We start from the raw sequence: 22,284 nt of genomic DNA on the forward strand, positions 1-22,284 counted from the left end.
GGCGCGAACAAGCGGCCCCCTTGCTAATTATTGTCTCTCGCGCCAATTCATTTTAGCCCCTGTGTGGGATATTGTGCGGGATTGTCGCTACTTTTCTTTTTTCTTCTTTTTCCCTTATGCAAACTGTTAATAAACACATTTTTGAGAAAAAGGGACGCAATAGAAATAGTTCCTTTACAACACCAAGGAACAGGGGTTTACTCGCTGTATTTTCTAATACCCAAGAAAGATGGGACACTTGAAGGACTGGGCTATTCTGAGGCCCAGCGGTGCCAGGGGACAACACCTGAAACCTTCGTGGGTTACCTGTTCCGGCGTACAAATTACAGAGACACGGGACACTTCCTTCTGCGTCAAAGATCAAGGTTTATTTACTGCAGGGAATACAGAAGTCACAAGAAGTACAACATGTGTATGTTCTAGGAGACTGCTTCAACTTCCACTAAGTGGGTCGCTCCTTTTATACATCTTTCTGACATTGCACAACATGTGAACAAAAGATTACAACTCACAGTAAATGACAAAAGGGTCGCTTTCATGTATCAGAAACCCGGAATATAATTACAGTAACATCACCGGTTCCCAACTGTGAAAGCACATCATCTCATCATTAAATACATTCCATTTAGGCTATAAACGAGCAAAGAGAAAAGACAGAAACAGGTGCAAGGAAGACAGTCCAACAGATTGAAAGAGAGTGTGGGGGCAGTATCGAAAGCATGATTGCAGGATCAAAGGATTCGTGCCATATGCATGCACGACTGAAACAATAGACCGGCCGGCGAGATGCGCTTTGAGCGGAATCATCTGCCTTTGCCGTATCATCCCCCTCGTCATAAAGTCACCCTCAAAGGAACACGTGTCTTCCGCAGGAGCTTGGGAATCCCAGGGTCACGAAGCGGACAGTGTCCGTTCGCTGACTACTTGAGGGCAAGAGACAAAATGGATACCGTATCTAAAATGGAACCCGTGGGTTCAGATAAAGAAACCCACGAATAAGATGAACGGTACATAGTAGTGTAGCGGAAACGCGTACACCCACTAAACACGTCATTTGCGGTTCATAGATACCAAACTCGTCCATATTCGAACGAGTCAAAAACATCGTTCCGATTCTCACGGAACCTCAGACGCTCCTTTTACCCTCATGTAGGCAAGCACTAGTCGATATCAGAATCGATCTCGATATTCATCAGATCATTTAGATGTTGCTGCAACATTATTCTATCCATCAATGCTTCCTTGGTAACAGATGGCTGTCTTATACACGTTGTAGCACAGAGGCCACATAAGGCAGGACCACACTGTACTCAAAGACAACACGTGAATAGGAACGTTACAACAACCCCGATGATCATCAGAATCTTCCAACCCCACGTCGACATTAGGCCCCAAAACCATCCTAGTAACGTCCAATCGCCTACATCCACGTGTATGGATTCGGAGATCTTGTGCAACTTTGAGATGGCTTGATATACAGTTGGAGCGTTATCAGGAATAAATATACAGCAACTCGAATGGATCACCTTGCACACACCACCTCTATCTGCAAGAACAACGTCTAAAACCATACGGTTCTGCAACGTCATAAGTCTATCCGCCTGAAGCTCTGCTGTTAGATTACCAAGAGCGCTCGCAGTTATGTTAGCAGTCGATTCTACCACACGAGTCAACTGTCTCAGGTTCCTACTATTAACCATAGATCCCCAAAATGGCAGGAAACCCTTAAAGAAGTCTCCTGCTTCTTGACCAGCAGTGTCCTCCTTGCTAACAACGCCTCTCACAACTCTAGTCTTGTGATAGTCCGAGGCAACTGTAAAAGTTGGTGGCAAAAGATTCGCAATATAACAGGTGCCTGAGAAGTCACGGGGCAACCATGTAAATGCGTGATCATAACATACAAAATATGTACCCTTGGCAGTCAGGAAAACGGGGGAAGAGAGCGTTGGCAAAACATACGTCTCGGTACATGCACTCTCCCCAAGCTGAGCTCGCGGATTTCGACCACGTCCTTGTAAGCAGAAATTACCGAGGTGGGGTACAATCCAGATCGGAGACGAGCTTTTAAGCTGTCTATCACCCACTGACATGCTATACTCAGCCTCACTCAGATCCTTGTATGCTCCCACCTCTTCCTCTGGGATAAGCGATGCATCATAAATATCCCTATCTAAATCTGCAATTGCTCTCGCTAAAGGCTTGTGGTGCGGGCCGGAACCAAGGTCTGCAGTACGTGGCTCTCGATGGGGGTAGGAATCTAGTGCGCTACGAAACATAGTTTGGAATGCTCGAGCTGACCCCTGGGAGCTATAAGGAAGAACAAAATACGGAATACCCCTATCCATGGTATGTGGCATTAACCCACCCACCCAACAGTTAGTAGTGTTCATTACCAACTGATGCTGATGTAGGAGCTGGACAAAAGAGTTGTTCATGAATTCCGCACGTCTAACCTGTTCATGTTGGGGTAAGAGATGAAAGGAATGTGGAGAAACAGTGGAAGTAGATTTCGGTACAGAAGAAGAAGTAGGTGAAACAGAAGGCATTAATGACTGTATTCCATAATACACTCCACCCACTAACAGCATAGAAACAGTCAGGAATAGCAAAAATAGCTGAAACAGAAAGCATTTGGTTCGAATAAGCCTATGAAGCTTAGATCTTGACGCTAACATCCTCTCTACTTCCGACAGCTTAGAGAATTCCATCCTCTAAAAACCGTCCGTGACGTTCTTGACGCACTTCGTTCTGAGTAGCGATTATCGATTCCCAGGAGTTCCCAGGAGTCAACAAATGTAACCGACCTAATGTCAGGAACCTGCTAAACAGAAGGAAGTACCCGCACGGCCTTACGGTCAACCCGGATGAAAGGTTTTTATTTAACAAACATTCAATTGTAATGTAAATCTCCTAGCTGTGGAAAAAGAAACACACATGAAAAAGGAATTCAATAATTAATAGAGGATGCAGTTGTTCATAATGTTTGTGGCAACTGTAAGGGATAATGTGAATTCAAAGGGAAAAACAAAACAAAAAAATGTTTTATTAGTCTTTGTCACGAGAACGAAGGAAATATCTGCTTCTTCCAGGACGAGTTTGTTCTTCAAATAATTGTTCAGATTGTGAAACAGTGTTCGATCGTTCTGATGACAGTTCAGGCCTTGAATTCTCCAACGCTGATGGTTCAACAAATGTATCTGACTGTAATGTGGTGAGCATCACTAAACGGCACAAATCTTGTTGGGGTCTCTGTTTCCGTTGCAGCAATTCCAGTCCTCACCCAAGAATCTGATGGCAAAGGGATCGGAACTTTTTTGGTGTGGGTGGCATGCACCCAAGTCTTTCGACCTTCCAACCGAACTGCAGTCCTTGTGGCCAGGAGGACTTGGAATGGTCCCACGAATCTCGGCTCCAAATTGCGCTTCCTTCGAAAATTACGGGTGACAACCCAGTCACCCGTTTGGAGCCGATGTCCAGGACCCTCTGTTTGTGCCGGTAGAGCTTCAAAGACCTGTTGATGAATTAACCTCAATTTAGCAGTCAGATCATGAAGATAGTCAATTAACATTGGATATTCAAGACCACTGAAATTCTTGGGCCTCGGGACTCCCCAAATGTTTGCAGGACGGCCGAACACAATCTCATATGGGCTAAGCCCTACTCGAGAGTGTACAGTCGCCCTGGTCGACAAGAGAGCTAGAGGCAAGGCATCAGGCCATGCCAAACCAGTCGTAGCTTGAATCTTAGCAAGTTTTAGTTTCAGAGTGCCATTGTACCCTTCCACTAAACCTGCAGACTGGGGATGATTGGCGCTATGGAATTTTTGTCGAATTCCAAGGCCCTTACACACACTCTTCATCACGCTCCCCACAAACTCACTTCCGTTATCTGACCATACAATCCGTGGCATTCCATACCGAGGAAAGTATTCCTTCAGTAGGACTTTCGCTGTGGACAGGGCAGTATTATCTTTCAAAGGATAGGCCTCAATCCATCTGGAAAATGCGCAAACCACAACTAAAACGTATTTCAGGTTATTGCATCTCTCCATATGGATGAAGTCCAATTGGATAACTTCAAAGGGACATGTAGGAGGAGGAAAATGGCCAGGTGGAGTGGGGGTGCCCTTGCCAGGATTATACATCAGACATACCATACAATTTTTAACCACTCTCTCAGCACACTTAGCAATACCATCAGTCTTCCATACAGGGGATAACAGCTTACATATACCTTTCGCGCTAATATGTGACAAGCCGTGAGCCATAGTCACAACAGCTAGCACATACGCATCCGGTAACATCCACCTCTGACATTCTGATAAATCAACCCAACATCCATGTATGTCTAACTTTCCCGTGCTTTCTTTCCACTTAGTCTTTTCAGTTTCAGTGGCCTCATTCTGAATCGCTTTCACGCTCTCAACAGTGTCCTCACACATACCAGTCTCCGCAGGCCACCTTACTGAACTTGTAACATACATTCGGGTTGCAAGGTTTTTAGCGGTTTCTTTAGCCATCTCATCCGCAAACGCATTACCACGACCAATATCATCCGTAACCTTTCGATGCGCGCTACATTTAATGATTGCCGCCTGCTTAGGCAACGTAAGTGCATCTAAAAGATCATTCACGAGCTGTCCGTGTTGGATCTTGGTACCATGCGATGTCATGAATCCTCTTTCTCTCCACAGTCGTCCAAAGCTATGTGCAACACCAAAGGCATACTGACTATCCGTAAACACATTCACTCGCTTTCCCTTAGACAAAACGCATGCTCTCGTTAACGCAATCAACTCTGCTGCTTGTGCAGAACTCTGACTCAATCTCGCAGTCTCCACAACCGTGCTCAACGTCACCACAGCATACGCGGTCGTCACATCGGCAACTTAAAACACGAACCATCAACATACAAAGTACCATCGGGATCTGTCAATGGAGTGTTTTTCAGGTCAACACGACCTTTCGTTTCTTCTTCAGTTCTCAAATAACAATCATGTGGTGGTACATCATCTGATTCCATATTAGTCTGCAACAATGTCGCAGGGTTTAGCACATTACAGCGCTTGATCTGTACATGACTTGCCAAAAGCGTCAACTCATAACCAGACAACCTCGCACTCGTCAGATGTTGAGTTTTTGTCCGATTCAAAAGAGTGTCAACTGCATGCGGAACCATTACCGTAATCATATTATCCATGACCAGTCCTGCAGATTGTCGGATGGACACCGCAGCTGCCGCTGTCGCTCTTAGACAACTCGGCAATGCTCTAGCTACTGGGTCCAAGGTCGAGGAAAAATATGCACATGGACGCTGCTTACCGCCAAATTGTTGCGTCAAAACACTCAACAAACAACCTTCTCTCTCGTGAACGTATAGTGTAAACGGCTTACTGTAGTCAGGAGTACCTAACACAGGAGCCGAACACAACGCATCACGTAATTCAGAAAAACTTGTCTGACACTCTTCAGTCCATGGCAAAGGAGTCGGAACATCCTTGCACGTAAGAGCTAACAATGGCTTCGCTAACAAGGAAAAATTTGGAATCCATTGCCTGCAGTATGACGTAATACCTAGAAAGGCACGTATATCTCTCTGAGTTGTTGCCACAGTCATTCGAGCGATCGCTGCAATTCTTTCTGGGGTCAACCTTCTTCCCTCCTTTGACAATAAGTGACCTAAGTAGGTTACTTCTTGACAACAATATTGTAGCTTAGAAGGTGACACCTTGTGATGCAAATCACATAGATGCTGTAACAGCGATACTGTAGCAGTTTTGCAAATGTCTTTAGTGTCAGCAGCCACTAACAGATCATCGACGTATTGGATCAAGGCCGCACCAGCCGGTAATACAAACGCATCAAGTTGACTCTTAAGAGCTTGACTGTAGATCGATGGACTCTCGCAGTAGCCCTGAGGAGCGCGTTTAAATCTAAAGCTGCGACCACCTAATGAGAAGCCGAATAGATCTCTGCTTTCCTCAGCAATCGGAATACTAAAGAAAGCATTCTTTAGATCGATTACCGAGAACCAACAAGCAGAGGCTGGAATCAGAGTCAGTAAAGCCGTAATGTCAGGCACCACAGGAAATTGTGGAATCACAATTTTATTCACCTCTCTCAAATCGATGACAAAACGGTACACGGGAGGCTTAGAGGGATCAGTTCGTTTTAAAATGGGTAACACAGGACTGTTACACACATTTCCCCGAGTTTCTTCAATGACATCCTTTTCAATCAAATCGTAAATGATCGCTAACAGCGCACGTTCACCATCAAGAGAGATACGATATTGGGGAATCTGTGGTAATCGCACATTCGATTTCAATTGGACGACATAAGGTGATATGTCCAACAGGCCCATATCATTGGGACCTGTCGCCCACAAAGACTCAGGAAGAGAACTCAATTCCGGTGGGAGCTTATCTGTCGATAAGTACATAGGAGAAATCACTCTCTGACCCAGTGTAAGCTAGACTCCCGCAGGAGAACAATACAAAGTCGCATATAACCGCTTCAACAAATCCAGACCCAAAAGATTCTCACCACAACCAGTAGTCAAAATCAAAGGAGCTTCTAGCTCACAAGGTCCGATTGTAAGGGACAAAGGACTAGAGACTGGGTTGCTAACCGGGGCGCCAGAGAATCCAACTGAAACATTTGTTAAGCCAGACAAAGGTGCGCCAGGGAGTTTCGAATGCATGATAGAACTTTTTGCTGCACCAGAGTCCAACAGAAAAGGCTCAACTTCGCCCGATGTGGCAACTGTGACGTAAGGCCCTCTCTGATCAACCAGAACTGATACTACTCCCTCTCTTTGTCTATGGCGGTCCTAGTAATGACCGTCTGCATCGATGTCATGCTCGACATAATGGTCATCCACATGGTACTGTGCAGATCTACCAGACGATGAATCGCGCTGGTCAAATCAATTGTTCGAGTCCGATGAGGACGTAGAACGCTCGGTCTGATTTTGAAAAGTACCCCGATCTCTACCTCGTGGTGCCTGTTGAGGACCACCACGACCACCTCGAACCGAAACGCCATTATTTCGGTCACGTAGAGCAGGACAATTAAACTTCAAATGGCCATTAAGTCTACAATACGCACATTGATTATAACCGAGCATAGATCTTGGTGTAGAGGTGTCAGCACGCGACTGCGTCCTAGACGACTGTGGTTGCAACCGATTTTGCTGTTGCGAGTCATTTTGATTCGAGCGCGGAGGATACGCTTGCTGCAACAAAACCTTAGTTTTAAGCTCCTTCGTTTTCTTATCTACACGATCAGTTTCTTCTTTCTCTCTATTTTCATAATATTGAGCCGTAGCTAATATTTGAGCAGTGGTAGAAACAGCCCACGAACTTTCGGAATTTTTCAACTTGTTGCTGAGTTCAGGCAATAAGTTTGACACAAATTTATCAACGAACAGTCGCTGACCTCCCTCTGTACTCATACCCTGACCACTATGATCGATAAATGCCTCTTCAAATCTGGTAAAGAAATCAGAGACACTCTCGTCTTTCTTTTGTTTGCACGCAGACAATTTATCCCAATTAACTCTCATTGCTGGCAGAAGCGTTTTCATAAGCGTAATAATCCTTTGGGGCAGATCCGTAATCAACTGTTCAGGCTTAGCCCCACCAATTTGTAGTGCATCAGCCACCACAAGAGCAGCCCAATCACCGCCTAGTTCGGCTGCGTGATTTTCTTGTCGAATTTTTGCCCAAATCGGTTGTGGTACCACGTTACCAAACAACATATCAATATCGGCAAGGTTCATGATAGTAGCGTCCACAAGTTGTGACAACTCCTTATAATAACCTGCGGGGTTCTTTCGTGGATCAGGTAAAGATTGCTTCACCTGTAAAACCTCTGATCGTTTCCATGGGAGGTGTATCCAAACTCTCTGGAAGTGTGGCAAAATAGCGGGATTGACAGTAGCATCACCTGGCATCCATACTGGTGGAACTTCTCGCATGGGATACTGACCAGGCGTTGCCATCCATTCCTCAGTTTCTTTGCTAAACAATGCCCTAGGTTGTACTGTAGGCCGGAAAGATAACAAACGCTCTATTGCGCGTCATACATTACCGCCAATAATCATACCGCTCGAAAACTGATTCCGAAGTTCAGTTCTTTCGGACGGTACATTATCTAATTCATCCTCGTCGCACTCCTCCTTCAAAGATTTGCACATTTCTTCGAACACAAATCTTTGTGTGGGCTCATTAAACTGAGAGAACGTCTCGTAAACTACATGCGGAGCATATTTAGCAGGATGTCTAATCCATTTGCGTGCCATAGTTACTAACGTCTCACTCTCCCTACCACCAGGAATTTGACTTCGTCTCTGAGAGACATCAGAAACATCGGACCCAAGAATCGGTCCGAAAAGTGGAGAATAAAGGTTAGTGACAGCGTTAGGTATACGATTACGAACAGAAGGAGAAGAGGAGAAAGGTACAGGGGCAACAACATGAGGGCTAAACGTAGGAGCAGTAGGAGTAGTCAGGACAACAGAAGTAGCAGGAACAATAGACTGAGCGGGTATAGGTAACGGAGCAGTAGGAAGAAGGGCAGGTAAGGGAACAGGGACAACTTGAGGAACAAGGGGATTCAGAAGGACAGGACCTACGGCAGGCTGACCAGCAGCTGCCGGAACAACAGGTAGGGGAACAGGAGGAACCACAGGGACTGTAGTATCCTGTGCATATGGAGGTGGTGATTTCATTAGATAGGACAACAAAGGGTCCTCTACCACTTCTTCTTTCTCATCAGAACTTGTCGGTAGAACCGGATAACACTTATCCACCGCCATATGATGCAATCTAGCAAAGACTTCTTTTTCTTTCTCTTCTTTGTCTCGCTGAAACTGCTCTGCATTTCTCATTACCGTAATGATACCTTCCCTCTTATTTTTCTTAATCTGTTTGATTTCTTTCTGCTTGGCCTCTTTCCGCCATAACCGAAAGGAATCAAACATGGCCGGCCTAGCTTTCTTTTTAAACAATTTAGCTTCAAGATTATCTAAAATTGCAAGTTCGAAACTTCCATGAGGTGGCCAACTAAGGACACCATCATTTTTAGTGTAACGGAGCCAGAAATCATTATATATAATAGGACCTACTCCGTGGCGACTATAGAGCTCATAAATTGGAGTTCCAACCGGAGGTATCGGACATGAGTCCTCTAGTCGGGAATCCGAACCGCGGCATGTAAAAAGACCAAACAAAGAACTACGGCCAGGCATCGTGCACACTAACCGTCTTACAAACTTCAAGGGTTTATCGAATTACGATGTCCTCGCAAAAATGCAAGACCCTCGGTTTTTGGCAATTGCAATCGTCAAATAACACCCAACAACTAAGAACCAACAACTAAGAACCACAAATGCAATGGAACCATGCATACAACCAAGTTTCAACAACAAAGCAAAAGTCCCGTAAAGGAACCAGCAACTAAGGACTAGGATCGACCCACAAATACTTAACTGAAAGAACAATGGCGTCACCAGGAAGGCCCGTCAATCGTTTCGCTGTACAAAGGTCTACGCCAGGCACCAAACCAGGTCGACAGTCAGAGCATCAGTCCGTCGCAGCCATCAGGAGGCGGGAATCTTCGCGGCAAAAGTCTTCAGGCCACTTATTTCGACAACAGGATCGATGAAGCGGGGTGCACCTTCCCTCAGAGATTTCACACGAAGTTCCTCACGATCGTCAGGCTTCGGACCGGTACCGCTGATGTCGCCCCACGTGTCGGGCGCCAACTGAAGGACTGGGCTATTCTAAGGCCCAGCGGTGCCAGGGGACAACACCTGAAACCTTCGTGGGTTACCTGTTCCGGCGTACAAATTACAGAGACACGGGACACTTCCTTCGGCGTCAAAGATCGAGGTTTATTTACTGCAGGGAATACAGAAGTCACAAGAAGTACAACACGTGTATGTTCTAGGAGACTGCTTCAACTTCCACTAAGTGGGTCGCTCCTTTTATACATCTTTCCGACATTGCACAACATGTGAACAAAAGATTATAACTCAGTTCCCACAGTAAATGACAAATGGGTCGCTTTCATGTATCAGAAACCCGGAACATAATTACAGTAACATCACCGGTTCCCAACTGTGAAAGCACTAAATACATTCCATTTAGGCTATAAACGAGCAAAGAGAAAAGACAGAAACAGGTGCAAGGAAGACAGTCCAACAGATTGAAAGAGAGTGTGGGGGCAGTATCGAAAGCATGATTGCAGGATCAAAGGATTCGTGCCATATGCATGCACGACTGAATCAATAGACCGGCCGGCGAGATGCGCTTTGAGCGCAATCATCTGCCTTTGCCGTATCACCCCCCTCGTCATAAAGTCACCCTCAAAGGAACACGTGTCTTCCGCAGGAGCTTGGGAATCCCAGGGTCACGAAGCGGACAGTGTCCGTTCGCTGACTACTTGAGGGCAAGAGACAAAATGGATGCCGTATCTAAAATGGAACCCGTGGGTTCAGATAAAGAAACCCACGAATAAGATGAACGGTACATAGTAGTGTAGCGGAAACGCGTACACCCACTAAACACGTCATTTGCGGTTCATAGATACCAAACTCGTCCATATTCGAACGAGTCAAAAACATCGTTCCGATTCTCACGGAACCTCACACTAAGACCAATTCTAGACATCAGGCCCCTCAATCTTTACATAAAATCAGATAATTTTCACATGATCACTTTACAACAAGTGCTCCCACTGCTGCAACAAGGCGATTTCCTTACAAATCTAGATCTAAACAACGCCTACTTTCACATTCCTATGCATCCTGCTCACAGGAAGTATCTATGTTTGTACTAGAAGGACAACCAGTTAACCGACCTACTCCATCTGGGTTGGTACCAAGCGCCAAGATGCTCCTTGGAGTGGTAGCAGCGCTATAGAAATGTATCTTACATTACATTACATTACAACATTATCAATTCAAAGTCCTTCGATTCGGAGTTACAACAGCACCAAGAGCATTTACAAAGTGCCTAGCAGTAGTAGCAGCACATCTAAGGAGACAACATATACATGTCTTCCCTTATCTAGGCGATTGGCTCATAAAAGCCAAGTCATTCAATCAGTGTGTTCAACATACACATCAAACAATTCAAACATTGCACGACTTAGGGTTCACAATCAACTACACCAAGTCACACCTGCAACCCTGTCATATACATCAGTGTCTAAGGGATACAATAAAAACGCCTACAGCCTACAGCTCTAGCGTATCCCAGTCCAGCAAGAATACAGAACATTCAGTCCTTAGTCACAGTCTTCCAACATCAACAATCTCTGCATCCAGAGTGTTCATGAGACTGATAGGCATAATTTATTTATTTATTTATTTATAATTACATTTGTTAAGCGCGCAGCTACCCGGAGGTTTCCCGGCGCTAAGGCAAACTGAACGGTATAAAGGGTGGGAGGAACGTCAGACCAGAAGATTAGGTGTTAAAGAGCCAGGTTTTAATTCCTTTACGGAATGTCAAAAAGCACAGTTCAGAACGCAAAGATTGGGGTAGGGAGTTCCATAAGGAGGGAACCAGCAGGGAAAACGAACGTCCTCCCATTTTGGCTCTGTTGATGCGCGGAGTCCTGAACTTGTTCTGAGTAGAAGACCCAAGTGTGCGGGGGGGAATGTATTGCTGCACCAGAGCAGAGAGATAGTGAGGGGCTCTTCCAGTCATAATCTTGTGCATATAGCAAAGTGCTTTGAATTTAATTCTGCTCTCGATTCGCAACCAGTGCAATTTACGCATATGCTGTGTGACCGAGGATCTGGCAGGCAGGTGACAGATAAGGCGAACTGCCATATTCTGTACCACCTGGTACTTCCTGGTTACCTCCTTCAGGCACCCAGGAGTAGGATGTTCCCATAGTCCAGGCGTGAGGTGACAAGAGCCTGGACTATAGTCCTTAGGGTGTCAGCAGGCAGCATCCATGTGATTTTCCTCAGCCACCTGATGATGGTGGTACAGGTGGCGGAGACTTTCACCACGTGTTGCTTGAAGGATAGTTGGTTGTCGAGGAGAACCCCAAGATTACGAGCAGACACGGTTGGAATAGGTAGAGGGCCCATCTCCGGTGGCCAAAGTTGTGGGCCCCAGAGCGAGGTATCTGAGCCAAACAGGAGCAGTTCTGTTTTGTCCCCGTTTAATTTTAATTTGTGCTTCAGCATCCAATCAGATATTTGTTTCAGCCCGGATTGAAGGGAGGAGGAGGGAAGGTTTTTATTAGTAGAAAGTGAGTAGATGACTTGAGTGTCATCAGTATAGGAATAAATTGTGAGACCAGCCTGTTCCGCCAAAAAAGCAAGAGGTCTCACATACAGGTTAAAGAAAAGGGGACTAAGGATAGACCCTTGGGGAACACCGTGAGTGGAGGGGAGTATGGATGAAACAGATGTGGAAGAGAAGACTTGGACCGTGCAATCAGAAAGGAAATTAGCAATCCAGGCCAGGGCGGAACCACCGACACCAACAGCCTTCAAGGTGGACAACAAGATGGAATGGGAGACGGTGTCAAATGCGGCACTCAAGTCAAGCAGGATGAGTGCCACAGTCTCCCCATTGTCCACCTGACGTCTGATGGTCTCCGACACACCAAGGAGAGTTGTTTCCGTAGAGAAGCCAGCCCTAAACCCGGATTGAGAACGATGAAGAAGATTAGAAGTTTCAACATAGGAATTGAGCAGGGAGTTGACGTGTTTCTCCAAGATCTTGGAAAAACATGAAAGCAAAGAAATAGGGCGAAAATTAGATGGGTTGTTGGGATCTGCGTTAGCCTTTTTTAGTAATGGGACCACCATTGCGTGCTTCCATTCATTTGGAACAATCGCTTCTGTTAGTGAAGCGTTCAAGACATCCAAAATAATGTGGAGTAGGGCTGGGTCCAGAGAACTCAAAACTTGAGGGGGCCTTGGGTCAAGGGGGGAACCAGATTTGATGTCTTGGAGATACTTTTTTAGAAGAGCGGGGGAAATAGGATCCCAAACGTGGAGTGGGGGAGTAGTGGGCATAGAGCAGGGGATGGTAACAGGGGGAGAGTTGCGTAGAACTTGAACAGAGTGAGTGGAAGCAGCGGGATTTGAATTAAAAATATCATAAATCCTATCAATTTTCTCGAGAAAGAAGTTGGCTAAAGCATTACACTGGGCAGTGTCCAGACAGGGGTCCTTGGGTACAGAGGACGCACCTGACAGCTCTTTGACTATTTTAAACAGGGCCTTGGGTCTATTTTGAGCCGTAAGTATAGTGCTGTTAGCAAAATTGGCTCTGGCGATATCACAAGCCAAGTGATAGGCTTTAAGGGCAGACTTGTATTTTGCTTTGTGATCTGGGTTATAATTGGAACGCCATATGCGTTCCAGTTTTTTACAGTTGGATTTTTCTAGGCGAAGGGAGTCGTTAAACAAGGGTGCTGGTGGGTGATGGATTTGTGATTTATTTTTTTGGGTAGGGAGACAGGAGTCCAAAGCAGTTGTCAACCACGATCTGACAGCAGGTAGCTCTTTAATAGTCATGCTGGAAACCTTGGGTTTTGAATTGGCAAGAAGAGAGTTTAATTTGTCTACATCTAGACGTTTCCAGTTCCTACTGGCTTTGTGAGGGAGATCAGGACTAGAGGAGTTAGCCATAGTCGTTTTAATTGAAAAGTTAACAATAAAATGGTCAGACCAGAGGACCGGAATTGAAGATTGATAGGAGATGCCAGTAAGGTTGGAAATGATGGGATCTAGAAGATTACCGGCCTTATGAGTAGGGTCTTGCATTTTCATAGTACCATATGCAAGACTGCAGATGCGTCCGTTACAGGAATGTCTAGCACAACAATGGAACCAGGCTCAAGGGCAACTAACAGACCTGGTGTTGGTAGACAGCCGCACACATCGCTCTCTGCAGTGGTGGAACACCAAAATCTTGACACGGGGCGGCCGTTCCTCGAACCAGTTCCACAAATAGTACTTACAGCAGACGCATCACTCACAGGATGGGGAGCCCATCTCCTACATCATACAACTCAAGGGCAATGGACCACTCAACAAAGACTGCTCCATATCAACCATCTAGAGCTGCTAGCAATATTCCTAGCACTCAAAACATTCCAACTGCAAGTACAAAACAAAGCAGTCTTAATCTGGACCACAACATGACAGCCATGTGTTATATACAAAAACAGGGGGGGGGGACACAATCTCTACAACTGTCCCAGCTCGCACAGAACATTTGGAGATGGGCCATTCCACAAAACATATATCTGTTGGCAGAGCACCTTCCAGGAGTTTACAATGAGATAGCCGATCTGTTGAGTCGGCAGACACAACAAATTCACAAATGGGAACTACATCCACAAGTTCTTCAACCATTCTTTATTAATCGGGTTTTGTAGAGCGCAAACAACCCGGAGGCCTCGTAGCGCTAGGTACCGTCATACTAAAAGGGAAAAAAGTTAAATGAACAGGTAAGTTTTCAGATCCTTCCGAAATTTTAAAAGGCTAGGTTCACTGCGAAGGGAGGTGGGCAGAGAGTTCCATTCTTTTGCGGCATTCCAGGAGAAGGAACGTCCGCCCCATCTGGTCCGTCTGATTTTGTTGACAGTAGCCAGGAAAGCAGTGCTGGATCTTAGGGGTCTGTGAGGAAGATAGGGTTTTGCCAGGGAACAGATCATAGTGGGGGCATTCTTCCACATGGCTTTGTGCATAAAACAGAGAGATTTAAACAGCACTCTGGCCTTAACAGGAAGCCAGTGCAGTTTCCTCAGGGCAATGGTGGCTGATTCTCGTTTGTTGGGGCCTAACAGGAGGCGAGCTGCGGCGTTTTGAGTCACCTGTAGCTTTTTGATTGTAAATGCGGGGGCGCCTAAGTATAAAGAGTTCCCGTAATCCAGGCGGGACAAAATGATGGGTTGAACCATTATTCTGCGAGCTTCAAAAGGGAGAAGAGGCAGCCCTTTTCTCAGCATACGCATTAGTCCAAAGCATGTGGCAGAGAGAGTAGTAGCTTGCTGCATGAAGCTGAGGTTGGAGTCCAACCAAATGCCTAAGCTCTTTATATGGGACTTTGGTTGAGGCGTGGGGCCCATGCACGGTGGCCAGTCTGACAAAGGACTGGGAATGGTTGAATTGCCTAACACCATGAGCTCAGTTTTCTCGCCATTTAATTTTAAATGTGAGGTAGCCATCCACTGAGCCACCGCTACCAGACAGTTACTTAGATTGGAAGGGGGAGAGTCTGCCTGATTCATAGATACGACTAATTGCGTATCATCGGCGTAGGTTATTATATCAAGGCCGAAAGAGTGCACTATATCAGCTAACGGCTGCATATAAATATTAAAAGAGTAGGGCTCAATGAAGAGCCCTGAGGTACACCTTGATCCAAGGGCCAGACTTTTGAGTAGGTAGTACCCTCAACTACCCTAAAAGAGCGATTCTCCAGGAATGACTGGAGCCAATGCATGGCCTTCCCAGATATTCCCATCTGGTTGAGGCGGTGAAGGAGAATGCTGGTGTTAACGGTATCAAAGGCGGCACTAAGGTCGAGCAACATGATTGCTGTAGTGCCGCCTTGATCCATTTGCTTCCTGGCCAGCTCAGTTACCGCCAGGAGGGCCGCCTCAGTTCCCAATTTTGGACGAAAACCAGCTTGGGAATCGTGGAGGAGATGATGGTTCTCTAAAAATTGAGTGATAGATGAGTTGACGTGTTTTTCTAGGAGTTTGCTGATCCACGGAAGGAGGGAAATAGGCCGGTAATTGGCCATATTTTCCGGGTCCAGAGTGGGTTTCTTCAGCAAAGCCTTAACCTGTGCACATTTCCACGCGGTGGGTACTGAGCCTGTGGAAATAGAAGTGTTTAATATGTTGAGAATAACAGGTTTGACAGTGTTCTCAATTTTTACTATCTGACAGGGAGGAGCAGGGTCTGTGGGAGATCCTGATTTTATTTTCGTCATGATAGCCGCAAGTGAGTTCTCATCCAGCAATGGAAACTCATCTAATTTTCGAGTCGTGACGTTAGGTAAGCTGGTTCCCATATCCTGGGATAGATTAGGTGATTTAAAAGCAGAGGCAATTTTTTGTATTTTGCTATAAAAGTACTCTTTCACAAGTGGGGGCATCCAGACATAGATATGTCCGCCACACACGAAAACGCAAAATGCCCAACCTTCGCCACCAGGTTTCCACACCCGCTGTCCAAGGGCAATTCGATATGGATGAACTGGTCGGGCAGATTTGCGTATGCTTTTCCGCCAATACCACTAATACCACTAGTAGTACGCAAGCTCACACAACAGTCTCTCAAATTAATCCTGGTAGCTCCCACATGGCCACGCCAACCGTGGTTCACCGCACTGTTAGGACTCTCTCTAGCTCCACACCAAAAGTTACGCCTAACACCATCTCTGCTAACGCAGAACCATGGAGACATCAGACATCCAGACCCAAATCAACTGAATCTGGCGATCTGGCTCCTGAAGTCTTAGAGTTTGGTTATCTTAACCTACCTCCAGACTGTATGAACATTATTAAAGAGGCCAGGAGACCTACTACAAGAGCTTGTTATGCTGCTAAATGGAAGAGATTTGCCATTTATTGCAACAATAACCAAATAGAACCCCTGGATGCTTCTATCAAGGATATCATTTGCTACCTTTTACATTTACAAAGATGTAACTTGGCATATTTATCCATACGCCTGCACCTTGCAGCAATTGCAGCATATTTACAAAACAGACAACATCAGTCTCTTTTTAGAGTACCCGCTATTAAAGCATTTATGGAAGGATTAAAAAGAATCATTCCCCCCGGTTACCACCTTCTCCAGTGTGGAACCTAAATGTTGTTCTTACAAGACTCATGGGACCACCTTTTGAACCTTTACACAAATGTGGACTGCAATTCCTCACATGGAAAACAGCTTTCCTTATTGCTATTACCTCTCTTAGGAGAGTTAGTGAGATACAAGCTTTCACAATACAAGAACCTTTTTTACAGCTACATCGTAACAAAGTGGTTCTGAGAACTAATCCTAAATTCCTTCCAAAAGTCATTACTCCTTTTCATTTAAACCAATCTGTAGAGTTACCTGTGTTTTTCTAAAACCCTGACTCTGTAGCAAAAAGAGCTCTACACACACTAGATGTCAAAAGAGCTCTTCTCTACTATATAGATAGAAAATAAATCTTAATTAAAAAAAAACAATTGTTAGTATCTTTCTCTCCACCACATAAAGGCATCCCCATCTCTAAGAGTGGAATTGCAAGGTGGATTGTCAAAGGTATACAAATATGCTATCAAAAAGCAAAATGTACATTAACAGTTCCTCCTAAAGCGCACTCCACACGCAAAATAGGAACCTCTATGGCTTTCTTAGGGAACATCCCCCTAGAAGGCATATGCAAGGCAGCACTAAACACTACTGTGTTGATGTGCAATCCAATCAGCAAGCTGCAGTAGGCCAAGCTGTCCTTAAAACTCTTTCAAACTACTGCAACAGATACAGGTGACCACCGCTAGGGACACACTGCTGCAAAATCGATGCACAGTGTAGTATCTGCAGCTCATATGCCTCGAACGGTATGCATCTGTTCTTGGCATGTAGAGCTGCAGATTACTACACTCCCTCCCGCCTCCCCGGGACCTGTATCTGTTCCAGTTTTCATCTTACTTAGATGCACATGCATGGACATCTTTCTATTTACTTCTACTAACTCCATCATTTCCCATCATGGCGAAAAACAATCTAAGGATGGAGCCGATGCCCATGCGCACTATCGTCCAAGGAAGGAATCACCTATCTCGTGACTACAAAAGACTTCTTCCAATACGACAACTACATGCAATCATCCGAGCCCAACATCAGGTGGTGATCTAATGCACAGTGTGGTAATCTGCAGCTCTACATGCCAAGAACAGATGCATACTGATAAGTAGCATTTTCCTTCTGGTTTGTTTCCTCATGCATGGCCACCAGTGTCTCTGCTTTAATAATGACACTGTGGCGGAAACACGTGCATGTGCAGAGGCGAACTTTTCATGTGCTGCTGCAGATTAGACCTAATCTATGTTTCATTTTTGAAACTACTCTATCCCCCACTCCAGGGATTCGAGCAAACGGAACATTGTTCGCATCAGTTATGTATGAGTATTTGAGTGGAAACCCTTTTGGTAATGTTTACCACTGCCTTTGCTTGAAGCATTGACAGGCAACATTATTTTGCCGTTTATTTTTTTTTGAATGAGTGATTGCAGCTACGGAAGCCGTTTGCACAGCTGCCTTCACGGCTTCATCAGCCAATGATTTCCCTGCAAGGTGAACGCCATCAAGTTGATGACTCAGCCTATGTATCACATGAGTGTTTTGTAGTTCTTGTTGTAACTGAACTATTTGTTCCCAAAGCAACTTCTGCTTAATTGTGCCACCCTTTGCATCTTAGTAACCGTTTTGAATACAGTTTTGGAAGTATTCATTGTAAGATTGAACACAATAATGCAAATCGCACACTATGAGTGTAGGGAATTCGCGGTCCGTATTCCCAAGCGCCATCTTGAATGCTTGTAGTTCAGCTCGCTGAGCTGTACAATCTCTTAGAGATTGAGTTTTAGAGACCATTGGTCGGAATTTGCCATCACGCCAACAACCTTTAACGGTCGCGCAGGCTGCACTATAGGCTTGTTTACCCTCCGTAGCAGGTTGAGCTGATCCGTCACTATAAATGATTCATTCATACTGTTCTAGAGGCAGTAGGCAGAGGACATTCTTGTTCGTATTGTAAAAATGCTTGTGTTTTCAAATAAGGCTCAAAAACATAGTCATAGTCAACGTCTGTCGCAGCAAAAGAATTAACACATTGTATCCATCTCGGATGTAAAGCTTTAGCATTAGGAATGGTCGCTTTTGTCACTGCCTCTAAGGCAGGTGCAGGTGTAATGACCATAATGCGCTTACCCTGTGCGAGGGCTCTCTCTTTCGCTATAGCAGTTTGAACAGCTGCCAGAATTTTTTCTGTAGAAGTGAATTTAATTTCTGCTTGTGTGTACAAATGTGATTTGTAAGCTATTGGTACTTTTTCACCTTCGTTAAAAGTTAAGTACGTGAATCCGCATTGTCCTGAAATGATTTGGATCACTAAGTTGCGTATGTTTACGCGTGTTTGCAAATGTTTTGTCGCTAACATGTCTGTTTGCAATGAACGCAAAATTTCAGTGTGTTTTTGTGTCCAATTAACTGTTTTAAAATCAGGTTTGATTAATGCGTAGAGAGGTTTTACCCTTTCTGCGTAATTTAGAATGTAAGTTCTTCCGAAATTCAGGAAACCTAGAATCAACTGTAAGATTTTCAGCATTTTTGGAGGTTGGAGCATCGCTCATTTCTCTAGAAAGTTTGCTGCCAGTCTTTTGCCTTCACTTGAAAGTTTGTATCCTAGCAAAAGGACATTGAGGTGGGCAATATTTGATTTCTTAAAATTTAATTTATACCCTTCACAGGCGAAGCCCAATATAATGGTGTTCACCCTGTTCAAGTGCCTATCCAAGTCATCAGCTGTCAGACAGATGGCATCGACATATGACAATGCTTAGTCATCATAAGCTTGTAGTAACTCTGTTACCCTCGCTTAAAATAATCCAGGACTATTCTTGAATCCCTGAGGGAGACGACAAAAGTGACTCTCTGTCCCCATGATTTGGCAGGCCTTAATAATCCTGGAGGCAGAGTGCTTGGTTTTATGTGAGATGGTGCTCTATCATGAGCTGAGCCTGTCTGCAGCTTTTGGAACCATGTCTTTATAGCTGTTCAAGGATATAGCCATACCATATACTCTTAAGTGCATTATAATCCTCGTGGTTATTGCTAACTTTGTATTGGCTTTATCAAAACATGTCAAGTAAGGTGTCATACGATTTGGAATAATACCCCCTCGCCAGTTCTGGCGACGGGGGTAGCATTCCACCCTTATAGAGGGACACAACATGCACCTAACACGAACCCCGGTTAAAGTTAAACAGAGCCTCAGCATTACAAAATGGATGCTGCCACCACAGACACAAGTCTGACCTCCTGCTGCTGGGAGTCCTTCCAGCGAGGGAGGCTTGGACAAAGGGTTTCCTGCCTTGGGAGGTGCTAGCACCACCCCAGACAGGATTTTGTGTAGTGGGATGGGGAGGGCTGAAAAGAATTAGACATTGCCTGGGGCACACAAGGTGTCCTGTGGACATGCCAGTTCAGACCGGTGCTGGGGCTCTCCAGCCCCAGATCTGGCGCGAAACTGGACAAAGGAAAAGGGGTGTAACCACCCCCATTCCTGGTTCCACCCATAGGAGGGACCTAGTAGGTAATCCAGCCCCTAAATTTGGTATATAGGTAGGAGCTGTGTCCCAAGACTTTAGATTATCCTGACTGAAACTCTGATACGAAACTCTGGACCTTCACCACTCGACTTCCAAAGAAGAAGACTGAAGAATCTCCATTGTGGTCAAGGAGTGACCACCCTGCAGCCGCAGGCACCATTCAGCGATAAACGACTTGCTTTGCCACCGCCTCCCGCCGGAGCCCAGAGCCCGACAAGAACCAGATTCCCAGATATCCAGTAGCCCGATCCACAGTCCCTGCAAAGCTGAGAACAAGTGGAGGCGACGAGAGACGTGGGACTGGTCATCTTGAAAAGTCCACGACCTGCAGTTAGCAGGTCGTGGGCTTTTCAAGATGGCCAGCCAGTTCTCAAGAAGTTGTATTTTTTTACTTGAATGTCATTGGTTCACAAAGCCTTCGACAGTAAACATGCCATGGCGGACGGAACTCTGGCTCCATGGATGGGCAAGCTCTTTCTGTGCAACACCCGAGGCCTCCTCGAAGCTGTGCTTTGGGGTTTGAGAAGCCCTAGCCCTGAGCAGCTTTTGCAGCAAAGATCAGCCCTGCACCATCCACGAGTTCTGCGTGTGGCCCTTTTGCGTTTTCCTGCTCAACGCGCCTACCCGGTCACTTGCCCGCTGGCTAGTGGCCATTTTGGCGAGTAAACTATGATTTTCCACCGCTGGGCTTGTTGCTCCAGACTGGCCCTTGCTTCTGTGAAAAGAAGCAGCCCCTCAGACGTTGCTGGTCTGATTAGAAGCCAACTTCGTTTCCTGCGTGGCTTGTATTTGCCAAGGCCTATTTGCTCTGATCTTGAAGCCGACACCGCCGACAGCGAGAGCCTTCGTGGGACAGTCCGTGCCTGACTTTTGGTCGTCGTCGACGCCTCCTGGTCCATGTGGCTGAAGAGACAAGCTTCTCAACATCACCTGCTTGCATCCCGACAGCGCCTGGTTCCTTCCTGGTTCCTTCCTGGTTCCTTCCTGGTCACTGGCTAGTGACCCAGACTCTGTCCCCTCTGCTTTCAGGTCTTCAACATCTTCGATCCACCCTTGGATCCACCGGAACTCTTCTCGCCTGGTCGCCTGCAGCCTCTTTTCTCCAAGGCTCCATAGAACTCCACGAAGAAACCTGACACACTTTGGCACCTATGCACCCGCTTCCTGTGGATGAGGTAACGCTGGCACTCTGCGCTCCTGTGTAGTGTAACACTCCTAGTGTCTAAGTTTCAAGTAGTTAGGTTCTAGACCATCCGGAAGACTCCCAATCTTTAACTTTGTGACTTTTACGCACCCATTGTTTCCAATGAGTGCACACGTGTAATTTTCATCACTGCACAGGCATCCCGTGGGCCTCCTGTTCACTAACCATTGTTAGCTCAGTGTAGCCCCAGCGATTCCCAAGGCCCTAGGCCTTACCACTGTTCGATTCGTGGTTCTAACACCACTTGTTTAGTATATGGTTTAGTGGGCCACCCGGGCCCATCCATATTTGTGCAACATTTATATATTCAATCAAGTAACTTGTTTCATGTATGTGCTTCTGTGCTCATAAAGAGTATAGGGGATTGTTTTAGAAATAAAGACATATATATTTTCGATATATATCCTTGTGGTGTCCTTTCAATTGATATTAAAAGGGGTTGCATATGGTAAAACAGCTGGCTCCACATGCCCTCTCGAGTTTAGCCTAAGACTGCTCTGTCCATGCTACCTCTAGGATAGCTGGCCTATAAGGTTGACTTACAACCAACACCATAAGGGTTGCTTGGCATGTTACAAGGTGATCAATAGAACTAGTGAGCATCATATATCAGGCCAACTTCTCACATTCTGTTTTAAAAATACAATCAAATCCATGATTTCCCAACTTACTGTTCTAGTCAGGCAGGCCTTACTATAG

Source organism: Lissotriton vulgaris, chromosome 1_1 (assembly GCF_964263255.1).
Source record: "Lissotriton vulgaris chromosome 1_1, aLisVul1.2, whole genome shotgun sequence".
NCBI lineage: Eukaryota > Metazoa > Chordata > Amphibia > Caudata > Salamandridae > Lissotriton > Lissotriton vulgaris.